General features: G+C 35.6%; 1 pseudogene; it reads left to right on the top strand.

Moving 5' to 3' along the window:
• The window catches only part of LOC109092814, a 44,605-nt pseudogene extending 42,744 nt beyond the window's left edge, over positions 1-1,861 (top strand).
• The last annotated feature ends 20,735 nt before the right edge of the window (positions 1,862-22,596 follow it).

Consider the following 22,596-nt stretch of genomic DNA (forward strand, 5'->3'; position numbering starts at 1 on the left):
AACAAGGTCTTCCTTCCACAACAGCTGTGTCAAAATCATACGTTAACTTGCTCTTCCCTTTGCTCCCTCTAACGAATATTTAGAACTAGAATATGCCACAGGCCAGGCTGGATTTGCCCCCGAGCCAACAGCAGGGGTGCATGCATTACATAACACTGTGACTGGTTGCTTCTCAGCAGGGGGCTCTAACTCAATGGCAGGGGGGTCGCAGGATCTTCTCCAGCCCAACAATCTGGCACTAAGTTGGTGTAAGTATTCTATTCCTCACCCCAAGTTCTTCCTGCCTCAACTCCTTCCTGCTCCTTTGGGCTCAAAGTCCATATCTCCACCCCAGCATACGTCATTCTCTCTGGCCTGCACTACACGAATAGGAGCGGCTGTCAAGCGGGGCCATAGGCCTGCTTGCAGCCTGCTGCGATTCAGTGCTGCGGGTTGATCCCGCAACAGGGTGGCCCTTTAAAAGCCATGTAAAGTGTCAGAACAGGCGCAAAACTTGTAGAAACAAGTCATTCCTTGTTAGATAGGTTAGAAGGCTCTGGGATCTACTTTCACCCACTGCATGATTGACTATTGAACTGGTGATACTTTTCTCATTGGTATCTGCTTTGCCTTTCAGCCAGCGGGAATATCCCAGCCTTGCAGAGGGACAAAGACAACACTAATGTCAATGCAGATGTACAGAAGTTACAACAGCAACTGCAGGATATCAAAGAGCAGGTAAGCATGTCAATGCAGATGTACAGAAGTTACAACAGCAACTGCAGGATATGATGCATCGGTTACAAATTCTGCCGATGCATTTGATGTGGATTTTAAATAATCATTCTTGGTCAATAATTATTAAAAATGTAAAAAAATTGAATGAATCGCATTTCTGTAATGTTTTATACAATATTTTAAAATATATGAACATAAGTAATATGCACAAATTAATAGAGATGGAGTGCAGCGTCATTTGCACAAATCAGAATAATAAAAAATAAATAAATAACTGTGGATAAGTATTCACACAGTGGGTTGTCTTAAGTGAACTTAAATGTGCATTAGATCTTAAAGTGACAGCAGCCTAATATACCTGCTGCTGCCTACTATATGTTCTTAACATTAATCAAACAAAAAGCAATCAATTGCTCTTTAATAAGAATCAGTGGTTGTTTAATTGATTAAAGTGAAGGCTATTCAGTGTTTTTTTCCATAGTATCTCTATGACTGACTTATCGAATTAAAATGTTCTGAATTTGCTTAAACCTATGAATTAAATCTATTTACTGTCTTACCAAATATTCAAACCCCTAATTCTAATAGTTTTCTGCATTTGCAATTTTGTGCAGGAATTGCTCATTTAAAATGTTTTCCTTCCACTCAGACTATGTGCCCCGTGTGTCTGGATCGCCTAAAGAATATGATCTTCATGTGCGGTCATGGCACTTGTCAGCTCTGTGGAGACAGAATGAGCGAGTGCCCCATTTGCCGCAAGGCCATCGAACGTCGCATCCTACTTTACTAGAGCGCCGGGCCATGGCAACATCCCTGTTTTCCAGCCACAGAGTGTGCTGCTGCTCTCATAAGCACCTTTCCTGTATCCGCAAGGCTCTCTGTGTCCACGCTAAGCTAAGATTCATCAGTGTTACATCATCTTTATATGATCTTTTAGGCTCGATATTTGTTCAGTTAACTTCAGTTTTCTTGGATTATGTTCAACAAGAAGAGGAAGAATCTTGCTTAACTACTCCATCTTTTCATTTTGTTCATGCAAGTGCCCACTTTTTTCTGCCATGAGCAGTTCAGCAACACCTGATAGACATGAACTGACACTGTCAGGGTCTGCTAATGTTTCCTCTTTAATTATGTCAGTGTATTATGCTCGTATGTCCTGATGCGAACAGTTGTATCTACAGTCACGATACAGCATGGTGAGATGTAGAACATGACTGAACTCTGTCCCACTGAGTCTTTGTAAATTATTTTTAAATTTTCATTGTCTGTGTAGGTCATGATACAGCATGGTGAAACTGAACTCTGTCCCACTGAATTTTTGGAAATTGCAGAAGAAAGTTTGTCGTGCTCAATGAGTGAAATAAAACATTCACCTTTTAGCAGTAATGTTAGTATAACATTGCATGTTCCTCTATTGAATTGCTGCTGTACTACAGTATGTACACAGAGTATTATTGTGACACCCATGTTGATAGATTGGCTCGTCACCTGATTGAGTTTTATTGTGACTCTCTTGTTTTTAGATTGGCTCGTCACCTGATCAATGCAGGAAAATGCATACTTTCCATGCAACTGATTTACTTTATGCACCATGTTGTCTTGCCAAGATATTTAATGCAAAAAAGATCTGAATAGAAATTGATGGTCTTGTGCCGTTCTTCCAAGAACATGAAAACATTTCATTACCTTTTGGGAAAAAGTTGCTGTTTATCTTTACCATACTAGTTAATTTATGTATTTTGTCCTTTTTCTTCTAAATCTGACAGACTTGGAATATACTATGGAATAGCACCTGTTAGCTGTAATTGTAAAATGGGGCCTTACTCATGAACGCCTGACCAAAAAGAATTTGCAGTTGAGGACTGTTAATCAAAATAGTCTTTCATGAACAATTTGATATCTTTTTGTGCTTGTCAAAATATATTTCAAAGAATTTTTTTTTTTTTTTTTTTTCTGTAGCCCGTTCCCATCATGGAGGAGGTCTAAAGTTACGTCTACAGTTGTTTCATTTCAGTGTGACTCAACATTTTTACTGGAAGCAAAAGTAGTTTCATACTTTACCTTTTAAAGATTTGTATCTCACATGTTGTTTTATGGTTTTTTTTTTTCACCTTTTAAAGATTTGTATCATTTTCACAGTATTAGTCTTTTTGTGATCATTTTAACATTAAAAACTAGATGCACTAATGTACCTTATGTCATGGTTACTCAAACAGCCTGTTTTGTACCTTATTTTCAGTATACACACACACACCCACACACAAAAGAAATAAAAATTGAATGAATGTTTGATGTATGATGTACAACATTTATCATAGGAGAAATTCTTTTTGCCTTCTATTGCAATTTTGCTTTGAAAATGCATTGCCGAATAAAGACCTAACAAAATGGAGCGGAGTACTTTACGCCTTTTGTTTCAAGACTCAAGTCACTTCAGATGATCAGAATGAGCAATCCAGAAATTAATGTTGGGTTTTCTTGATTAGATATTATTGCAATTCCCTGAGACGATCCTTCACAACAGAATAGAATAATGGCAGGTAGTCTGTAGACTATGGTCTTGTGTATATGAAATAATCCAATTAGATGAAACGAGCCAGTGTGGTCATGTTTGAAATCATTTGAAGATTAAACTCAACTCATCCAAAGAGCAGCACGACACATCTCTTGAGCATTGATGTGGTCGTTACTGAGAGCTTTTACATTCTGTGTATCGACCGATTCATTCATAACCACGACTTTTCATCTTCTGATGGAAGGAGTGGCCTTTTACTGGGGAAGATCCATAAACCACTCAGCTAGCGCCGATGTTTCTTCCAAAAACCTGCGGATCCTTGATTCTGACAGAGTGCATTAGTGGTGATTTGTAACATCTGAAATTTCATTCTTGGCCCTCATCTTCCCGTAAATGTCCCCCATGCTGCACAAGTGTGTTTTGAGCTGCGCTGCGTCAGCGAACGAGTCATCAGAGCGTTTTGGGCTGAGAAAAGAGTTTAATGGGGCCGATTACAGAAATGGGCCTCGGGGGGAGATTTGCTGGCCATCTGTCATCCACAAGCTTGTGGTCATTGCATCATCAACAGTGTTTGTTTTGTTTAGGATGTGGAATTGTATTGACACCTCTGAGGCGGAATTTATTCTGACTATCAAACGTTTGGGGTCACTAAAATTAATAAAGTACAATTAAAATAGCCTACATCTCTTATGCTCACCAAGGCTCCCTTTTCTTATCAAAAATACAGTGACAATAGTAATATTAAAATATAACAATATTAGTTTTTTTTTTATTATTATTAAAATGTAATTTTCAGCGGCTGTTACTCCAGTCTTCAATGTAACATTATCCTGCAGATATAATTCTTATACTTATCCATGTTGAAAACTGTTATGCAGCTAAGCATTTTTATGGAAACTACAGTAGACAAGACAAGTTTGTGAATGTTGCTGCTATTATAGCGGGGACCCAACACATATCTCTAAGAGCTGCTATCAGTTGTTTTTGGCCCTGGCGTTGTGGCAGCGGCCGGAGAGCTCTCACAGGAGGAGGAGGACAAGCTGGGCCCACAGGCCTCCTACTTTTTTTTCAGGGTTCAGTACTTTATTTTCAAGGTTCTTTGATAAATATTAAGTTCAAATGAGCAGCAAATTATTTGTAATAGATTTATAATTGTCTTCACTGTCACTTTTGATCAGTTCTTTGCGGAGTAAGTAAAATATTAATTTCATTGGGGGAAAAAAATACTAAACTTTTGAATAGTAGCATAATTCCTGCATCAAAATAAATAATAACAGCAAAGTGTTAAAAAAAATTAAACTGAGCTTTATAAAAAGATAGTTTTTTCACTGAACGAACCAGCACCTCTGCAATTAGGCTATTCCAAATTAGTTAAATATGAAATATGACTGATGACGACTTGAGATTTCTTTTATGCAGTATCATTCAGAAATCATTCTAATGTGCTGATTTGGTGATCAATAATAATGCTTATTAATATTTGGTGGGGTTTTTTTTCTTCAGGATTCATTGATGAATAGAAAGCTCAATGAACAGCATGTTCTGTAAATAGAAATCTTTTGTAACATTATAAAACAGTGTCTTTTCTGCCACTTTTGATCATGCGTCCTTGCTGAAAATATACTGTATATATATGAATTTCTTTTTCCTATTTTGTTCTAACTCCAAACTTTTGAATTAATGTATCATGATTTTGTAATGTATCACAACAAAAATATTAAGCAGCAAAAACTATTTCCATTATTGGCAATAAAAAATTCTATAACAATTAGAATGAAGATCATGTGACACTGAAGACTGGAGTAATGGTTACAATTTAGCTTTGCCGTCATGTAAATATGATTTTTTTTTTTTTTATTAAAATAGAAAAATGTTCTTTGAAATAATATTTCACAATATTACTTTTTTTTACTGTATTTTTGATCAAATATATGCAGCTTTAAGTGAGCTTTTTTTTTTTTTCAAAACATCTTTTAAAAATCTTCTAAACTTTTAGTCAGTAGTGTGGATCGATCCACCAACCTGTTGTTAGGCTTTGATAAATTGAATAAAACATAAATAAATAACAGTATTTCTCAGTTTTATCATATGTGTCTCACTGTATATAATTTCTCTGTTTTGAATATATGAGTATTGTGTGCACAGTTTCCAAGAATAAGGGGCTCGGCAGATTTGTCCTAACTCCGCTACATTGCATTGTTGTGTGTTAGCAGAGACAGTGCTGTAGATTAAGAGATTTAGGAAGCAATTATCTTCTCAGCGGTTACCAGGCCTTCAGTTTGTGACTGTGAATGCTGGGGCCCGTCACAGACACAGACGGAGTCTCCCGCTGAGAGTGACTGACACCAGACTGTGGGGTACGAGAGCCAGATAGATGACTAACAGCTTCAGGGGGAACCAGGCCCCTCGCTTTATCTTTCCAGAGATCACACCTCTGCTATAGACAGCTGTTACAGAGAGAGGTGTCTGAGAGATTGATTGTGATCCTGAAGTGAAAGTGTCAGAAACCACCACAAGGTGGCAGTGCCCGCTCTCGCCACATATATTAGAGCCACTGCTTGAAGAGTCTGGCTCTGTCTAACATTTGGTTTGATTCATTTTGGAAATGAAACGCATTGTCTCATCTACCTAATATGCTAATTTGGTGCTCAAGAAGCATCGCTTATTATCAGTTATATGGGAGATCATATTTAATACTGATATTTATTTATTTGATGAATAGAAAGAGCAGTATTTATTTAAAATACTGGACCTTTTGATAAATTAATGCATCTTTATTGTCCTTATCATAGTAAAAATAATAATTTCTTAAATTAAAAACAGATAAAAAAAATCTTGCTGACTCCAATATTTTGAAGTAGCCTACAGAATGTATAATAATTCACAATATAGGTCCATAGCAATGTGACTGACATTTATTTGTTTGTTTCACATTTTTGAAAATGTTGAATTATTGACCAAAACATTTTAATTATATAAGTCATAAAAAGATCCAATCCATCAGTTACTAATGAACTAATCTACCTGAAAACATGCCAGATGAAACCCTTCTTCAGGCAGTATTTTGTATAAAGAATTAGAATTGTTAATAATATAGGCACATAGAAAAATGACTAATTACCCACTAAAGTATTTATATTTATTTATTTTACATTTCTAAAAACATTGGATTCTTGACAACAACAAAAATTATACAAAATTTTAAATTATATAAATGATAAAAAGATACTTGTTTGGACTGAGAGAACCAATACATCAGTTAATAATCTACTTGAAAACATGTCAAAGTTTCAGATGAAACCCTTCTTCAGGCAGCATTTTGTATTGTTAATAATATAGGCCCATAGAAATATGGCTATTATTTTCTCTTTAAGACATACAAATTGTCCAGGAAAAGAACTGATAGTAATGATATTTTATTTAATTTATATTTATATTTTTTTCTACTTTTGGATGCATATAAACAATAAATTATTGACAGACAAAAAAAAAATATTTTTATAAAAGGATCTTTATTTACACTGAATGAACCAATACATCACATCAGCTACCAATAAATGAATACCTGAGAACACGTCAAGCACACGTTCCAGGAGCCACACCTGCTTCAGGCAGTGTTTGGTGCCTGTTTGTTGCAAGACATTGATCCTTGTGTCTGAAGGTCCTCACACGTCACCTCGCTCATGGCAGCAGGGGATATTTATGGCCTGGCACGGGCAAAGGCCGTTAGGTCTGGACAGGCTCTTCTGGGTGTGCTGAGAGCGTAGGCCACAGGGCTCTGGAGTTCGGACCCTAGAGACGCCACCCAACCCCTCGCTGTTAAGTCATAAAGAGGCCATGTTTTCTCCTCCCTTCGCTGTCTCAGGTCTCTGATTCTGCGATTTGTTGTGTAGATACAAGTCGGCCAAACGTGTCTGCCTCACCTCTGCTGACACGCAACACCGAAAGATTAAATAGTCAAAAAGATAGGCTGAATAAACAAGCTGTATAGTAGTACTGCTGACCTGTTCCCCATTCACAGTTTGATCACTGGATTTCGCAAGCGCCTCGCTTGCACCCACATGCACAAACACCTTTAACTGATGCACTCGTGCCAGTTTCAGGAAGGACGCTTCTCTTAAATTTGTCCAGCATTCCTTTGAAGTTGTATGTCTTGTCAACACAGTGTTGACATACTGCATTTTATTGCATTTTGATGCAAAGCTCGCTATATTTTTACCCAAGCAATTAGCTTGATTTTATGTTTTTGTCAATACAGTGCATTAATGCATTAGTACATTACTGTTTTTTTTTTTTTTTTTTGCATTTTCATACAGTGCTGGCTATCTTCACCCAAGTACTTCATTTGGTTTTCTGTGTGTGTGTGTGTGTGTGTGTGTGTGTGTGTGTGTGTGTGTCTTGTGTGTTTTTTTTTATGTTAATATTATCTTATTTTGTTTGATTTTTATTTAGCATTTTTTTGGGTAAAAGCCAAACTGCAATTTCTTTTTTATTGTAATTGTAATTATATAAGTAAATAAAGAATGATTTTATATATATATATATATATATATATATATATATATATATATATATATATATATATATATATATATATATATATATATATATATATATATATTTTTTTTTTTTTTTAAACTTTTTTAGACAAGGCTCACTTTATTTTACCTCATGAAACAAATCTAGAATGTAAAATTGGTTGGTATTATTCATGCAAAAATTTAAGCTGTTTATATTGACCTCATTTTTGTTACTATTTCATCTAAAGGTTTAATTTTTAATTTTTAATTTAAGGTTTAATTTTTGTTGTCACAGATTCAGTAGCAGTGAGCTGCTGAGGGAGGCGAGGTGAAGTAGTGTACACTCACACATTCATAAATTCTGCCCACTTCTGAGCTCAGCGGGAGTAGAATGCATACTTCTTTGTTTTCTATGGAATATGACACAAAGCAAACCAGAATAGTTATGAATTATTACTAAACTATTTGCATATTTTTCATATGAATTTTTAACTGTCTCATAGGTATTTGTTTGCCAAAAAAGGTCACTCCCCACACCCACACTATACATGCACACAAAATGTATTATTTTATTTTGTTCAATTTTATTTGATTTATTTTGGTGCTATATTTTAATGAATAACACTTTATAAACTATAAATGTAAACATTAATGTTTAAATGTTAAGGTTGTTGGTGCCATCTTGACCAGGACTCCCTGGAAGAAGATATGTTGTATTTCAATGGGATATTTTCCTGGTTAAATATAATTTACATTACATTTACATTTACATGTATTAAAACAGATTTTGTTATTTATTGTGTTTGTGATAATAATAATAATAATAATAATATTAAAAGCACTTCCAATTCTCATCCCCAAAAAATATTGGCGCCAGTTTTTATGCCAAAAATTGCTTTCTAATAAAAAAAAAAAAAAAAAATATATATATATATATATATATATATATATATATATATATATATATATATATATATATATATATATATATAAAATGATAATATTCTGTGGAATCTTAAAAAAAAAAAGCCTTTGGGTGTATTAATGTTTTTATCATGGAAATACCTTTGCACACTGAGCATCTTGAGCAATGGCAGAATCTGAACTCAGCAAATGAACTGGAGTAGAAGTTTGGGTTTTGTTGTCGCTGGGGATGCCGTGAGGACTGCCGCCAGCCAGTGTGCTTATCAATGGGCCTCGACTGGAGATGGAGCCTCCGGGCCGCATTTACAGTGCAAATGTTATCGTTCCAATGACACTTTAAACAGTCTTTATCAATATATAGTCATTCAAGGTTTATGAGCTTTGATAAAAAAAATACCACTAGCTTAGCAGGGTCATGCTAACCCTCCCTCACTTCCACTGTGGGCCACATGAGCTTCTGATGATCACCACAAATAAAGACACATTTGCCCAGCAGACATAACATACACTGATTTGATTGAAGAAAAAGGGGAAAACAAGAGCAAAACAAGAAAAACATATTGACTTCTGACGTGAGGGGGTGAGCGATTATGCGCCTCCAGCAGAATCTTATCATTCTATTATCTTTAAAACGCCGGGTTATCATAATTGCTTACTTAATAATTCTATAAAACCTCCTTGAGCTCAACCTTTGGCTGGGTAGTAAACTGGTGGAAGTACTTTTGATTTCTAGATTGGAGACGATACTTGTTTGTTCACCGAACAGCATGTCATTCATCAAAACTTCCTCTCAACTCTCCTCCATTTTTTTTTTCGACACGATGTACATGCTGTAATCACGTAGGCGATACTTTAGACAGTGATAAGCTGCGATAGTAGTGACTCAATACGATATATTTAGCTCTGTGCACTAGCAAATGCTTAAAGCTGTTGTGACATCTCACAGACTTAGGTAGTTATGGATTTGGGGGTGGAATAATCAGTCCCAAAGGATTTAATTTGCAAAGGCATTTTTCCTATTTTTTATTTCCTATTTATTTTATTTTATTTAGTAAAAATACATATATATTGTTCCCTGAATGCATACATTTTTTCTTTATTAAATTAAACAGGAAAAAAGAACGTTTATATAAAAGTGAAATGGTAATGAAAGCATAAACATAGCAGAACTTATTTAACATAGCAAAATTTTTACGATCTAAAATGTGGTTAGAGCACGGACAATGCTGAGTGCTGGAATATTTGTGCATCATCTATTGATTTGGGGTTCAACCCCAGGCTGTAAAGAGAGATAACACAGTTAGCCATTAACTTCTGTCAGGGGTCACTCTGCAAGTTTCACATAGTTCCACAAAAAAGAAGAGGCAAAAAAGGATGGACTCTGGAATATTGATTTCTACTCTACCCATTCTCTCACTCTAAGAGAAAAGAAAATAAGAAAGCTTGGCTTTTCCTACTTCTGTGGCGAGATAGTGCCCCTGCATTCCGGTCTACTCCCTTCAAGGCTGCTGGCATTTGGCTAGCAACACCTGACAGATGCACTTTTGTTTTGGTTCTCGTCTGAAAGGTCTTTGTATTCCTTCTGAACACTCTTTTGTGTAAAGAGACCTTGCACAGAGTATCTTCTAAAAGTTTAACAAGTGAGTGTTTCAGTTTTTTGTAGAGCTGAGCTTACCACATTTAGGCTACGTTAACTCGACAACGGTGTAGTCAAAAACAGAAAAGTTTTTCCCTTGCGTTTTTAAAAAGTTTCACGTATACATGACAACGTTTTCAAAATTATTCGTGTTTACACATATCCATGAAAACGGTCAAAAATGCTGTATTGCATATGCCAGGCCAGTAGTTGGCGCTGTCACCTGTTGGCAAACAGTAGCTGTAGGGAAGTGTCACTTATATGTTGCATATGATGCGTCTCCGCTGACGGTTGTAATATTGGTGAAGTAAATCCACTCTCTGCTGAAGAAGTAAGTGTTAGCAAACTCTTGAGAAGCAACTGTACCATGTACTCTGCCATTGTTGTGTATGTTTGTTTGCACTTGCCTTTAAAATCGACACGTACTGTGCATGTCTACATACCTAACACATACTACAAAAAAAATATATATATATATAATAATAAAACTAACAAGTACTACGCACACGCATGAAGTCACCATTTTCAAAGATTTCTGTTTTTGGTGTTTACACGGAAACGATAACAGATCCATTTTCAAAAATATGCGTTTTCAGTCCTCAAAATGCTGTTGTCATGTAAACGAACAGTCAAAACACACAAAAAGTTTCCTGTTTTTGGCTGAAAACATTGACATGTAAACAGCCCCTTAGACTACATCACTTCAGTCATTAAATTAAGGGAATAACACTTTGATTACAGAATATAGTTAACATTTGTAAACTTTGACTAATTATAAACACTGAATATTTTTATTTCATTTATAAATAAATAAATTAATGATTGATTAAATATGTTAAAAGACAATCCTATTCAAAATTAATTTTCAGTTATATTATTCAGCTTGCACTGACATTATCACAAAAGACCAAAATTTTAGCTGGATACTGACACTAGCTTTGTAACATCAACACTGTTGTTAAACTACATTAAATCAACACTGAATTGACTTGAACAGAATAATGAGACTATAGCCTTCTGTAGAGCTGCTTATGGCTGAAATGAACTTGTTTCATAATTGATGAATTTATTGAACGGTTATTGAACTAAACTGAACCAACACAGAGCTGACTTGAGCTGAATAATGACACTACACCATTTTGAGGGATCTAAACAATAACAATCTAACGCAACAGTCCAAATGCGTTTCCGTTTTTACATTTAAATTTCCAATGCTATCTCATGACCAATTCGTATGTATTTTACGGAGTGGCTAATTCGTAAGAATTTATACAACCTCACTCGTACTATTTTGTATGATTTGTCTAGACTCCAGTGATGGGTAGGTTAAGGGGCGGGGTTAGGTGTAGGTCATTCATACAAATTCATATGAATTGTCCAACTCGTAAAATAAGTACGATTTAGCAAAAATCTTATGAATCTGTACGAGTGCGGTCGTACAAATTTGTATTAATTTAAAACCTTGTAAAATATGTACGAATTGCCATGACTTCTGAGAGTCCACCTTTTGATAAAAAACAAACAAAACAAAAAAAAACCCCAGCTGTGCTCATGTTGGTTAGAACTAAATCACCTCCTGTTACCATTTTGAAATAGTTTGACTACAAGCAGGGAATTTTCATGGGTCAATGACATCACCACATTTAAATGGTCTATTATCTTCTGCTAAGCTACTATACAGCTTAAATAGAATTTGTTTTAATGAATTCTACAACATAACACTGTTATTACTGTTCATTACTGCTTTGACACAATCTGTAATGTTAAAAAAAGCTCTATAAGTAAATACTACTTGAGTTAAATTAAATATCTGGAATTACATGGTTATTTTTTTTACATTTTTCATTTTACATAATTAAAAATATAAATTTATTTAAAAATCAAGCTATTGATTTATTTTCCTGTTATTGCATTCTTTCTAAGCAAGTGTGCAGTTGTAAATGTAGTTCATTGGTGATTCATGAGAAGTTTAGGCAACTCGTTACTAATGTCAAGGTTATTGCACTGCCTGGGAATGAAACACCTGGTCGCAGTGCTTCTTGTTTCAGTGGTGTCTGTTGTTCCACAGCTCATATGGTTAGACTGGAAAATAGTTGAGAATCTAGCTGTCACCTACGGCTGTTGCTCCTTTCTGTTTCTTTTAAAATCCTGTCCTTCAAAAACACCCCAATTTTCCATGCAAGAAAACGAACCATATTTAGGCTGATTTAGCCTTGGGTTGCATTATACTAGTTTGCATTAACACTGCAGCATGTTAATACTGAACAATGATTGTATTTGTTAGACAGGAGATATATGTAATTTGAATGAACTGCTGAAACTGTAACTGTAATTCCTGACCTTACTGTGTTTGAGCTCATGGTAGCTGATAAGGAAATGAAGCTACTGCATTGGCTGTGTGTGTGTGTGTGTGTGTGTGTGTGTGTGTGTGTGTGTGTGTGTGTGTGTGTGTGTGTGTGTGTGTGTGTGTGTGTGTGTGTGTGTGTGTGTGTGTGTTTCAGCTCTGGAGACAATGAAGCTGCTGCTGCTGCTCAGATAATGCGATTATATGTGATCTAATCGAGACCCAGTGTGACATAAAAGGACAAAGACAACTTCTGAAGGTTAAGGAAAACCGCATCTCAGAGTAGACAAAGAAATATTTTTTCAGACTCTCCAAAAGAACACCAGTGCTGTGAATCTATAACACTAATTTCTTAAGCATTTGTGTGACATGAACTGAGGTCAATTTACCTTGACAAATTCTATTTCAAAAAAGATTGTGATACTTGATTATTTATCATGTTTATTTAAGGGAAATTTTGTTTTTCGTGCTAAATTTTAATCATCTTGATTTCAGTCGTAATGCAGAAAATTATATATACATACATAACACTACAAATTATATAATACTGCTATATAACTTTGTATAAATATGGAAAAGTTACTGAGAGGTATTTTTTACTACATTTATTTAGAGCTAATCAAAACTGTGAATATTTGCAAAATTATACATTTATAATTATTTTGCTTTAAAGAGGCAGAACAAGTTGCACCACACACAACTTTACAACAAGAATAAAGAAAGAAAAAAGAAGACTTATAAGCAGTTTGTAGCAGTTTGTAATTTTTAGCAAGTCCAAGTGACCAGAGCATTGTGATTCTGTATTACAGTTTATGTATTGTGTACTTTACTTTATAGACTTTTGTCATAGTTTTCCAGACGCAATAAGGTGTACTCAGAGCTCAATGTTTAACCTGTAACATTTTTGCTATTGATTGAATATTTTCTCTGCCCGTTGTGCAATTCACAAAACTTTGACACTGTTTTGATAATGTCAATTTACACATACTATAATATACTCAGTTTTTAGGCTGAACTTTGGAATGGTTTAAAGTGATTCAAAGCAAGATTAAAGAGTTAGTTCACCCAGAAATGAAAATTAGCCTGTGTTTTACTCAGCCTCAAAGCATTCTAGGTGTATGTGACTTTCTTCTTTCAGACGAATCCAGTCGGAGTTATATTAAATATTGTCCTGGCCCCTCCAAGCCTTTCAGTGGGGGTAAGTGGATTTTGGTTGTCAACAGTCCAAAGACGTGAAATAAAATGCACTGATCTATAATAAAACGTCCTTCACACGGCTCCGGGGGGTGAATAAAGGCCTCCTGTAGTGAATCCATGCATTTTTGTAAGATAAATATCTATATTTCAAACGTAATAAACAATTTTTTCTCACTTCCACGAACTGTCATACGCGGAAGTCATGCAGGCGGATGACATAGGACATCTGCATCGTGCACGCGCCTCTGAGATATGCAAGAGCAAAGGAAGCAAAGTTTCCTTAATTTAGCAAAGGAAGACCGGTCTGCTCTTAGCTTATATCGAAATCCTCCGACATTTTTCTTTACAAATCCTCATTTTGTGCTTCTAATTTGTGACCGGAGTTTTGTTTTGTCTCTGTGTTTGTCACTAATCACGCAACGCCGACATTTTATGTAATCCGCCGGAATGGCTTCCGCGTATGACAGTCAACGGAAGAGAGAATTTTTTTTTTATTGCGTTTGAAATATGGATATTTATCTTACAAAAATGCATGGATTCGCTGCATGAGGCCTTTATTCACCCCCCGGAGCCATGTGAGGGACATTTTATTATTTATTCGCGCACTTTATTTCATGTCTTCTGAACCTAACGGTTAGAGATTTGGACTTGTAACCAGAAGGTCGCAGGTTCGAGTTTCGGTGCTGGCAGGAGTTGTAGGTGGGTGGGGAGTGAATAAACAGCGCTCTCTTCCACCCTCAACACCCATGGCTGAAGTGCCCTTGAGCAAGGTACTGAACCCCCAGTTGCTCCCCGGGCGCTGGATATATAGCTGCCCACTGCTCCGGGTGTGTGTTCACGGTGTGTTCACTTCTCACTGCTGTGTGTGTGCACTTGGATGGGTTAAATGCAGAGCACCAATTTCGAGTATGGGTTACCATACTTGACAAATGTCACGACTTTCTTTTTCTAAACACCCGCTAACCCCCATTGAAAGACTTGGAGGGGCCAGGACAATTTTTTATATAACTCCGATCAGATTCATCTGAAAGAAGAAAGTCACATACACCTAGGATGCTTTGAGGGTGAGTAAAACACAGGCAAAATTTTCATTTTTGGGTGAACTAACCCTTTAAGAATGGAAAGGGTCATTTATCTTTATGTTGTCATTGTGGCGATGCTTCCTTAGCACTTGAAGACTGTGTATAAAATTATCAAATTTTAAAAGACGAAACTCATTTCAGTACCTGGAATAAAATCTAATTTCCTAATTGTACAATACATTCCAGAGTTAAAAAGCCTTTAAGTAGTAAGATAGAATAGGCCTTTAACACAGTTTTATCAATAAGCAGTTTTAGCTGAAGACTGATTTTTCCCATAATGCAGTACTGCAGTTCAACAGTTCTGTTTACACTGTGCATACATGTCCATCTGCTGTTCTAAAATCCACTACATTCATACAAAACTTCTAGACTATATTCAGACCTAATATTTACCTCATTAGAGCTGTCAAAAAAGGATTCCAATGAGAAAATAGTTGTAATCATAATTTTGAACCATTCCAGTGTGATTCTTATAAGACTTAACACACTATATATATATATATATATATATATATATATATATATATATATGTGTGTGTGTGTGTGTGTGTGTGTGTGTGTGTGTGTGTGTGTGTGTGTGTGTATGGAATGGCCCCAAAATATGATAAAGTAAATTGTATCAATTTTATGATAAAATATAAATAAATTATAATAGAATCCTGTACAGTTTTCTTATTGAAATCCTTTAGGATATATTGACAAGTACATAATTCAGCTTTTGGTAATTCACACAAAAATTAAAAATTCTGACATCATTCACTCAACCTCATGACATTCCCAACCCGTTTTACTTTCTTCTGCAGAGCACGTAAGAAGATATTTTGATGAATTTTTGGTCCCACTTTATATTAAGTGGCCTTAACTACTATGTACTTACATTTTAATTAATCATTTTGTACAATGTACTTATTGTGTACATACATGTTTTTACATTGTACTTATATTTTAAAAATACCTGCATGTAATTACATCTGTAATTAATTTCTGTAATTACATTTATAATTACACTGTTGACCCATTCCTTACACCTTAACCCACCTTTAAACCTACCCATACCACCAAACCTGTCCCTATCCTTACCTGTTTCCCTCCTCAATAGCAGCAAAAGTGTTTTGCAATACAGTATGAACATAATAAGTACATTGTACTTATTTTTTGATGCAAGTACATAGTAGTTTAGGCCACTTAATATAAAGTGGGACTGAATTTTTAAACTCTATTCATTCCTAAAATGAAAATCAGTGGGGATTAGTGCTGTTTTGGGGGCTATTGAATTTCATTGTATAGATAAATATGTGTTCCACAGCAGAAAAATAGTCAAACAGGTTAATTTCTGGGTGAACCATCCCTTTAAAGACCAGTTCTACAGTTCTAAGTGAAGCCCACAAATCAACTGCTAGTAAAAGTCACCTTCCACCAATTAACAATCACACAGCGGTATTTTCAAGCAAAGAGCTCCACTGTTGAATTGCGAACCTTGATAAGAACAGTGAAGTGGCGCATCGCGTAGAGATGACCTGGTCAGCAGTGTGTGTCACAACAGGAGATGGAGACTTTGGGTCATCAGGAGGTTATCCTGACCCATGTTTGAGCCCCACTGGCAGTGTTTATCAAAGCACCGAGGCTGGAGTCACGCAGGCAGGCAAGCAGGGGGGCATAGGGCTGTGTGTGTGTGTGTGTGTGTGTGTGGGGTGAAAGAGCTTACTGAAGGTGTCTGTCAAGGATGGCGCTGCACCCTCTGCCTGGAGCCACAAGGCCATTATGGGGGAGCAGGGGAGATAGATAGTCCTTAATCATGTTCCCCTGACCCTGGCAAGAGAGGCGGTGCCGTAACTCCTTAACTTTTGGCTAAACGAGCAACAGTTGCAGCTGAATGCTCATAAAATCCTTATTTATACCAGTAAAATCTCCACTCCCCACATGAAAATTCCATATCTGTTGTCAACAAACATCCCCACCCTCAACAGACTCAGATTCACTTGACGTTTATGTGTTTACCCTCATGTATACTCTTTTTTTTTTGGTTTCTCATGGACCACTCCGCGATCAGCACCAGCAGGCCCGTGTCAGTTCAACTTTGTTAGGGGGCCGCAAATCTGGGGTCCGGGTTAAATATTAACAAGCCCATATAATCATGTTACTTATTGACACCTCATGTTCTTGAAAGATGCATGGCGACCTGGGCCTTGTCCTCTACAGGTGTTGTCTTATCTGTTGACAATGTTTCAAATGTCTTGAGAACACACTGCCATCCGTTGTAGCTTCTTCAGTCCCCCGACCTGGCTCGGTCTCTCCACAGCTTCTCGCTCCATGGCCCACGAAGAGTTTAATGTGCTATTGGATTCCATTTTGTTTTTAGGTTTTCAAGGGACAGAATAATTTTTTAAAACCCATTTTATCAGAAACATACGTATGATGTTGACATTCAAACCAATGCTGTCAACCGATTAATCACGATTAATAAACGATTAATCCCAAAATACTGATTAATACGTTTTTGTTTACATAATATATGTGCGTGTACTGTGTATATTTATTATGTATATATAAATACACACATGCATGTATATATTTAAGAAAAAATTTATGTTTATATATAAAATATATTTATATGAAATATATGTAAATTATAAAGTACATGTAAATATTTTCAAAATATTTACTGTATGAGTGTATACATACATAATAAATATAGCACAGAACACGCACATATATATGTAAACAAAAACGTTTATTTGGAAGGGATTCATGGCGATTAATCGATTGACAGCACTCATTTGAACTCATATTTTATACAGTGTATATACAGAGTAAATGACCTCTCAGCACTTCTATGCACTTTCCCCATCACCTAGAGTCATTATAACAGAAACACATATTCCATTTTGGTGTATTCATATTTATTTATATAGCCTGGATAATTTTAGATACAGTTCATGAACATTTATTCTATAAAACCACTATTTTGACTGTATAATGTAACTTACATAGAGCTCAAAAAAGAGATTTTGAGATTTTCAGTCTTGTTTGTCTGGCACCTTGGTGATCGTGAGTGCGGGTGTAACTCCTTCTAAACTTACATAGAGCTAAAATAGATTTTGCTGCATATCTAAGAACTAGTGTTGCAACCAAATTATAGTTAGATACAAACAAACTTACTGTACAAAAAAAAAATTCCTGTAGCTGTGGTTTCAGATTTTCATCTAATTAAAAAATATGCTGACAATATTTCAGGTACAGAATGGCATATTGATGTCTGTATATATATCTATATATATCTATTATATATATATATATATATATATATATATATATATATATACACACACACATTACATTTAATATTATTAACAAGTTTAAGGTATAAGCCTCTCACCAAAAAATGAGCATAAGTTATACTTGCTAAGAGAATTTTTTTCCAGTTACATAGATGTATTAGACTGATGTTTTTTCATACAGGACTGGTTTCAACATATGTACTGAAAGACTATGGCAGCATCACATATTGTTTTCTCAGGTTGCTTGTGGTGAGCGTTACATTTGCTTATCCAGTGAGCCCTTTGTCTTTTAATGGTGGGGTGGTTGGGGGTGGTGCTTTACACAATGGTAACAGGGAGAGTGAGCACTCTACAGCTTGTGCCCTTTGAATTCCACTGTTGGCTTGGCTTGCAGACCAAAGGTAAACAGGTACACAGAACTGCTGCTCACTACAAGCAGGCCAATTGTTCCTAGAGATGGTGTTTGAAGTGAGCAAGGTAAGAATGATGTTGTTTGTAGTGATGGTGTTTGAATTCAGTATGATTTTTTTTATGAATGGTGTTTGTTGTCATCAAATGAGTGAGTAAATTTTGAGACTTGGGAACATTGTGAAATGGCAAAAATGAAACGTCAGTAGAGTTCCAGTTCATGTTTCGTTTTGGTTCAGATGACAAAACATTTGAAAGAAGTCTTAGCTAATGGTTCATACCAAAAATTGTGCATGCCTGCAAAATATATAAGGAATCAGCTTTATCGCCAGGTATGTTTGCACATCCGAGGAATTTGCTTTAGTGACTCTATAGAACTGTTAAATATGTTGGAGCTGTGGCTTAGCTTTTAAGTGTGTTTTAGTGTATCCAAATTTAAAAAGTTAAAGTCATATCAGAGCATTTCCACTTATGATTAGATAGTGTCAGAGATGACGTATAAGAACATCCAATCTAATCCTTCATACATCATCTTAGCATCTCAATTTGAATGATCAAGGCCAGAGAAGGTCACAACAAAGCAGATAAGACACCTCTAGCCGTCTCCTATATTCTCAATGCATATCTTGTTTTTGAGATCTTCTTATCCAAGGTTTAGAGAACCCCTGCTTCTTTCTTCAGACTTCTTATTCAGTCTGCATCTTGTTGTTCTCCCCAAACATGAATCTCCAATGGGACCAGGCCTCACAGCTATGCCTCAGCCTATCAAAACAAATAGGCCTCCAAGGCTGACAAGGGGGAGTAATGAAGAGAGTTTAGAGGCTAGAGAGTGGAGGTTTAGGGCACTAGGGGGTCATTGATGGGGTGGGTGGAGCAGATCATGCTGGTTCCTCGTTAACTGTTTTGGGGTGTTTTTGGTTTGGTGGGTGGAGCAGATCATGCTGTTTTCTTGTTGGAAATTCTCCACTTATGTGAATTTTATTGTTTGCATTATTAAAAATAAATATTTTCCCCCTGAAACATTGGAATTGTAATTTATGATAATAATTATTGTGTGTGTTTTTTTATTTTTTTGTTTAATTTTTTCTATATAATTTAAATTGTTATTTGTTTTGATGTATATTGTTGTTTGAATATAATTTGGTATGGTATTATGTGTGTTTTCATGCAATGTTTAGATGAGTGAAGAAATGAAACCTCAAAACATTTTCCACTTCCACTGAACATGGAGCCCCAGAGTTTCTCCCAACAATCACAAACCAATAGCATTTCAAAGGTGTTTAACAGCCGCAGCTGGTGCAAAGCTTTGCAATGACATTTTGTTCAGCTGTTGTGAAGCTTTGAGCTGATTATAAATTTTGAACCACCATAACAAACTCCAAAACACCTTAATTTTTGCCAGAATTCTTTCTGAAAAAAAGACTTCTTTAGTGTTTGTAATTTATATAAGTTATATAGTTTTATAAAGTCTAGTATAGTTTATGTCAATAATTTGTAATAATTTTTTGTTTAATAATTTGTAGACAAAAAAAAGTACTTATGCTCTTAATAAGATAATAAGAGGATCTCTTAAAAAAAAGACAATTCACCCCAAAATATGGTCATTTTCTTGTACATGTTGTTCTAAATTGTCTTCAAGAATCAAGTTATAAACAAACCTGAATGAAATCTGGGAGCTATAGCAGATTTGCACTCAATTAATGACTTTATTTACTTGAATAAAGGACTATGATCATATATTAGCTAACAGACTTTTTAATCAGATTTTTTTTTCTGCCCGAAATTCCATAAGTTGAGGTTTTTTTTTTTTTTGGTTTATCTGTTAAATTTAAAAAATGTAAACATAAAAAAACAATACTTACCCTTTTATTAATTTAAAAAGGAAATTCACCCAAATATTTGCTCACCCTCATGTTATTTAACAATTGTCTTCAAGCACCAAATTTTTAAACAAGCATGCAATATAAACATGCATGAATGAGAAGGGAACTGAGATCTATAGCAGACTTTCACCAAATGTTGACTTAAATTTCGATCTTTTCATCAAACAAAGCATATGGTTTTGGTCATATGGTTTTAATCTTGTGCAATATATAATTGCACGACTGATTTATGGGACAAGTTTGTCCTTTTCTCCACTTTTTAAGAGTTTTTGCAGCTCAAGGTAACTGATGCATTGTGTGGAAAAGAAACATTCTATTCAACTTTTCCTTTTGTGTTGTGTGAAAATGTTTCACTTTTATATTCTCCCCTACCTCAGGCTGTGTACGTGCTAAAATCAAGTTATTGATTTTAAAAATACCCTGTTTTAAAAGAGTGACCGTTCTAGCAGTCTGCATACGTGCTGTAAAGACATTACATGGAAGTGCTGTATATCTGTCTGCAGCACAGAACTCTGATCTCCCACGCCTCTCAAAACCACTTCACAATGTTAGCATTATATAACAGCAGATCTGCCTGATACCACTCCTTTCTGAAGTGTCCGCTTCTTCAAAAGACCTTGGGACAAAAAACAAACCCAGCAGCACTGCGGTCTGGGCACTTTTTTTTTTTTAATAGGACCAGAGAGAGAGAGCTGAAAGAACAAAAAATTAAAAACCAATAAGTCCCTGCAAGTTATTAGAAGGGAGTGACACATCATTTTCAGTGTTATAAAGTATTACAGCTTTCCATTTTCTCTTTCTTTTTTTCCAAAGCAGAGAGCAGCTCCAGACTCACTTGTAAACAGTAGTGAGTCCGTCTCGTGTGCCTGGTACAAGTGCCTGAACTGAAAGAATGATCTCCATTTGACAGTTTGATGACCTGATAAAAATTGAACATAATGGAGATTGTTAAGAATGCTTATGTATTTTCTGCCTAAACAAACCCTGGTCATACCACAGAAACTAGGCTCAACGACTCTATTGTGTGTACGCTTTCAAACATGAGGAGCATGTTTAAGTTCACGGCAGTAAGAAGACAACACCAGGATTGTGTGCTGTGTGTGTGTGTATAAGAAGGTCATGAGGACAAGATGAATTTGTACAGGAGAAACAGTGCCATATCATGGTGGCCATGTTTCTCGGGACCACACCAATTTGAGGTCACGGGAGATATTATCGGAAACTAAAGTGCACAGCTTGTTTGCCAGACAAAGGAAATGGAAAGCAAAAATGTCCTGAGTGCATGGCAACATTGTTCCATGTAACACTGAAAAAAAAAAAAAGGTAACCTGAAAAAAAAAAAAAAACTGATTTTATTATCAAATATAAAATATTATTTAATGTTGCGAATGTGCATTTATAACCGCACACAACTCATTTGTATGGGTTAAATGGGTTAAAATAGAGCCTTTTATTGCAGATTTACCAAATTTCTACAGTGGTAGAGGTGAAAAGTAAAGTCATTTAAACAAAATTGAAAGATCTCAAAGCAATTCGCTTGTTAAACAATGTTAAAATGAAAAGGTTGTCCCTACATTGAAAATGTTGTTATTAATAACACAGGCAAAATTTACAGTATGGATTTTACTAGTAATATTGAACTATAGGCTCTCTGTGAGAGGCCTCACTTGTTGTGAAAACAGCAATAAGAAAATCATAATAAAAATTAATAATAACAACAAAAATTGTATGTGTGAAAATAATGTAGGAGCATAGTTGACCGTTAGATTTTACAAAATTAACGCTTAACAATAAGAAACACACACACATCCGAGGAGAGATAGAGAGAGAGAGAGAATCAGAATCCAACACAGTTTTTTTTTTTTTTCCATGGGCTTTAGGCAGGGAAGATCCAAGAGCAGTCAAGCACAACTAGATTGACCTATGAAAGATGAGCTAGGATGAAAGATAAGAGTCCCCATCAGTAGTCCGGTTGTGGATTCAACGTGTTTAAGAAACCGGATTAGAGCTGCATATATGTTGATAGGGCCTGTCTATGCGCTATAATACCGCAAAACTTAATGATGAATGTTTTTCAGAAAGCGAGGTCTGT

Source organism: Cyprinus carpio, chromosome B2 (assembly GCF_018340385.1).
Source record: "Cyprinus carpio isolate SPL01 chromosome B2, ASM1834038v1, whole genome shotgun sequence".
Classification (NCBI taxonomy): Eukaryota; Metazoa; Chordata; class Actinopteri; order Cypriniformes; family Cyprinidae; genus Cyprinus; species Cyprinus carpio.